Source organism: Pygoscelis adeliae, unplaced genomic scaffold, assembly GCF_000699105.1.
Source record: "Pygoscelis adeliae isolate BGI_AS28 unplaced genomic scaffold, ASM69910v1 Scaffold166, whole genome shotgun sequence".
In the NCBI taxonomy this organism is placed as follows: domain Eukaryota; kingdom Metazoa; phylum Chordata; class Aves; order Sphenisciformes; family Spheniscidae; genus Pygoscelis; species Pygoscelis adeliae.
Genome location: NW_008825156.1, coordinates 3,426,246 through 3,431,341, shown reverse-complemented (window position 1 = coordinate 3,431,341; position 5,096 = coordinate 3,426,246).

Below are 5,096 nucleotides of genomic sequence, written 5' to 3'. Positions count from 1 at the left end.
TAGTGGCCGCAGTGCAGGTTTACCTGCAGCTCCAGCATTAAGGAGGCTATGCACATGTACACACACTCAAACATGGCCATATGCAGCTTGACTTGAGATGCAACAGGATAGCTGAAGGTGTCAAACATAAACCAGGTTGAGGCAGGACAACAGTCACAGCCAAGAGTCTACTTATGCAGTTAGTTGAGATGCAGTTACATCTTCTAGGCTTGACTACAGAGCTCACACACACACAGAGACCCCAAACCTGCTGTTGGCATGGAGCTTTCTCAGGGGCCCACAGAAGGGAGGGTGGCAGCAAAGGGAGAGGACGAGTCTGCCTGAGCGCTGTGTTTGTGGCAGCAGCTGGAAAGAGCCTGCAGGGAGAGAGAGGAGAAGGAAGGGGTGCCTGGGGACTGGCAGGAGCGGGAGGGCAGGTGTTATGCAGGCAGGATGGGCCCTGAACACCAAAGTCACAGGGCAGCTCTAAGCATGAGCCACAGTGGCCATGGAAGCTCCCTGCTGCGCTGCAGGGCACTGGGCCTCTCCGGGCCCCTGCAGCACCCTGGTGAGAAGGAGTTGAGGCTGCTTGTCTCCTCATGGCATTACCTGAAGCAAACTCTGCTACTGGAAGAGTCCCATGGTAAAAGCAAGCATTAATTACAGATAATCTAATTTAAACACTGCAGAGAAGAAAATAGTATGAATTAGGAAACCCTTCTATACCTGTTCTGTGACACAAGGTTAAAGATAAACTTTGCTTGTATTTCAGAAACTCCTATGAACTCGTCTTCTATGTGTGTTTTAGACAAGGCACAGACATGCCCATGGGCTGTGGGCATATTCTGTTTGAAGGACAGATTTCAATCAGTAAAGTTGCAAAGAACTCTATATATATATCACAATGGTTTATATTATCCAGTGTTTGGAAAGTTCCTTAAGGAAGAACTTCACTGCAAAAGAAGAAAGACAAATGAGCCAACTTCTCAATATCTGTGCCCTGCAGACTTGCGTCAGGGAAGCCTATGGAACTGAACTGCTCGAGATAAAAGTTACATCAGAGGCACAACGTGTCACAACTTTATCAGGCTACTGATGCAAAGTGGGAAAACTGAATGAAGGCAAAAAAGACATGGCTGTTTCCAAGTACAACTGAAGAACATCCTCAAACATCTCAACTGGCTTTAAACACTGCAGTAACGGATGTTTTGCAAATACAAAAATATCAATGAGAGGAAGAAAATCTCTGACTCTCTAGAAAAGGAAAGCAATGGAAAACTAAGCTTTGGAGTATTCGAGGCGAGTGCCAAAAAAAGGCACTTCAAAAATTACTTCCAAAATCAAAATTAATCCAAGTATTTTACAAACAGGATTTCATTGTGGTACCTCATTTTAGTAAACTGAATATATATAAAATACATGTAGATACGGCACTGCATAGTAATTTTCAGTACCTATAAGCCCAAAAAATAGGCTCCTGTCTGCTGTTTGATACCAACAAGATCAAGACTCTGATTCAAAGGGACTAGGCTCTAACTTTTATTTTTAGGAAATCCTTCTCTCGTATCACTAAAACATGCTGATTTCACAGCACTACAACAAAGCAGACCTTTCCATTTGCTCAGTGACATACAGACAAAATGCATTTTCCAGAATGTCTGCCTCACAGCCTGATCACAGTGCTATTGTCACCCCAGGGCCATCTCACATTTTGCTGATGATTACTTTTAGTGTGAGACAGTTAAAAAAAGTTATTTTTCTATGCTTACTTAAGTAGTAACCTCCCAAATTTCAGTCTGCTTTTTTAACTTTATGAGTCATACAATGCAAAAGGCAACAAAACAACTCAGAAGTCTTGCTGGCTTTTCCTCCATGGAAAAAGGAAATAAAAGAGTGGGATCAGATAAAATAGTGAAATAAAGCACCTGTCGAGAATGGAAAAGCATACAGATAAACGGGTTAAGTGACTTCAAGTCCAATACAAGCAATTGTGAATTCATGGGTGTTCATATGAATCATTCTCCATTTCCTGCCAGAAAGCTTAGGTTTCACTTAATTACGAAACAAAATCATGAATGAAAAAGGCTAATTCACAGGCATACATATCATACATTTATTTATTTGTTACTTTTTCCTCACATAGCACTCCGTTTTCATCATAGCTATTGATGGGCACTGAATGATCACATAAGAAAAAAGTTTGGCAGCATTAGATACGCTATTTGCAAAGCACATGAAAAATCTGTCACAGCTAGAAAGAAGCTAACAGATGGTAGCTGGATAGAAGCAACAGCCAGAACTCTTGCTACCTGTGGTTAAAGAACAAACAGTATCAACTTTAGATTACAAAGTGCAGCTTAAAGTGCCTAGCTTTAAATGAGAGAGCATCAAAGTAGAAAATGGCCAGGTACAGCTAAATGTTTGCAAAGTAGTCTCAGCAGAAAGGATATTTTCAGATGATTGCTAAAGCCCACTGACAGTAACAGTCCTCTCCGCTGCACTCTGCCAAAGAATGAAAAGAAAGGGGGGGGACTGCGTGGTGGGGGCGGCGGTTGTGGGGGTGTGTGTGAGAGAGCTTATTTTCTTGGAATTTTAATTGCAGTTCTGTATACCATGCTGTGGTTGTTTGGCTTCCCACTCTGCCGCACACTTTCAACACTCTAAAATGTGTTATACCAAAATCATGCCAAATCATAAAAATCAATAAAGACATCTTTCATCAAGGTATGTGCCTAACATTACGTATTTAAATAATCCTAGATTATGGGAATAAACAGGGTCAATCCTGTCACCAACCCTATTTACAAATGTCACCAACCCTTTTGCAATGACTTGCACATAACTATCTGTTCTTGCTTTCCCTTGGTCAAGATCGCTCAGTGTCCAACCCTCTTCACCCCAACATCAGTTCGTTGTAAAGTACCTTCATACTCCAGGATTTAGTGAGAATAAGGATCTAACCCAGATTCACTTGTTGTATCAAAGTCATATTGTTATTCCAAGCAGGTAATAACTTTTCTAAAGCATACACTTTGGGAGAGAGACACAAGACCTTCCCCTTCAGTTTAGGGCAGGTAGGAAAAAAAGCCACCTGTCTTAAAAGCAAGCCTACCTATAGCAGGCAGCTACACTTAGTCCACGCCATGTTGAAATGTTGTAACTAAGAAACTGAACAAAGTGCTTGTTCCCTGGGATACAGCATTTCTTGAAAACCGAGACTTGAGATCACAAGTTTTTGGAACAGATGAGACTTTCCTCCGTCCAGATATGACCAGCATGTGACACCACCTCATCCTATGTAGCAAGAATCCCTACATTACTTTGTAATAGCATTTTTCCACAATACTTTTGATTACCATACAAATGACGTGTATTTCCTTTAGTTCTATGAACCACAAAGCAAAATAAATTGAACGGTGTTCTCATAAAAAGAGGGGTTAAAGAACATATGGAGAGTAAGGAAATTTAGAGTCAGTTTTCAGATTAGCCCCATACATCACAGGTGGCCTTAAGAAATATCTTTGCATCTTAGTTCTCCATCACTGAAATGGGATAACTTAATACTGACTTCCAAAGGACCAGAAGTCTACTAATACAGATACAAGCATCTATGAGCTGATATGCTCAGAAATTACTGTCACGAACGCCCACCTAACAAAATACAACTATAAACGTTTCCACAGAGACACTAGCTAACTTGCTTTCTATTGCAATTTCACACTTCAAATTATTTGGACTGTCCACAGAAAGGAGGTCATCGAGTACTCTATTTAGATTAGGATGTCAGTGCATACACACGCACAGACACCACACTTGTTCTTCCTCTTCTGAGGCACTCAAAGGATTATTCTGGAATAATAAAACACTGGCAACTATTTTACGGGCTAAAACAAAGACAGTTGGAATGGAAGGAGCTAAAAGGTAGCTGTCAGAAGTACATCTTACCAGCAAAAGTTCCTAGTGCCCCAGCAAACAAGAGGACTCTTACTGAGAACTTCAGAACAAGGTATATATTGTTGAACTGTCTTGTCAATGAATATAGTGTAACTTATGAATTTAGGTACTTACTTTAGCCTTGCAAACATTACAAGCATACCTTACTCACAGGCAGTTTTATTCAAATGCTTAAAATAAGCATATGCTTAAATGTTTTTTTTTAAATGGGAACTTAGCACACCATTTTACATTTTATTTTCTGAAACTTCTAATTTAACTTAACTACAGCATGAAGAATCAGAACAACGAAAAAATGGACAATTACAGTAAACAAAGAGGGCTGAATAGTGTAAGAGATGGAGGCACCAGACTAGAAGTACATAAATTTCTCATGAGTAATTTTCTCACATCTTTATGTGACTACTCTCAGACGATGTGTGCTCTGCTCTAGCTAATCAGATCCAGTAACAATTAAAATGTGCAACGGAATAACGATTCTGCCATTAGCATCCTGGGTTTGTGGGGGAGTGGGGTGATCTGCTAGAAAAATATTCCACAGTACGGCACGTAACATTAAGCTTACTAAACAGAAAGTCACTGAACAGAAAATTATCAAATTTGAAGGGTGTTGAGATTGCTCATATTTCCACTCCACTGGCTTGAATCTATTAAAGGTAAGTAAATGCTCAAGCAATAACATGCAGAGCTCCACCCATGCAGTAAAGCAGTTGAAAAAGTCAGAAACCTGTATTTTGAAGTTACTGTACAAACCAAGGATTATTAAATTACCAAAATACTGAAGGTAGTATAATCTGCCTAGATAGGACCAGTTCGACACAAACATTTTTACTACTGAATCAAAAAAGATAAAGGATTTATCCTGTAGCCAAGACATACATAGATACACTGTTAAGTTCCTAGGATTTTTTCACAGATCGCTCCCTCCCCACGACTGCATGAGTGCAAGCTACCATCAGCTGCTCCGGCCTCGACTCTGCCACACTGCGCTTTCGCACATCGCTATTAAAAGGAGGTATTTAAGCGTGGGCGTCCCTGGCTACCGTCCCTCAAGTAAGCTGTAGAAATGACGAGTCACCGGTCGGCCCTTCCCGCCCTGACAACGGACGCCTGGCAGAGGGGACGTGCGCTGGTGCTGAGGGGCGAGGTGCCGCACCGTTTCG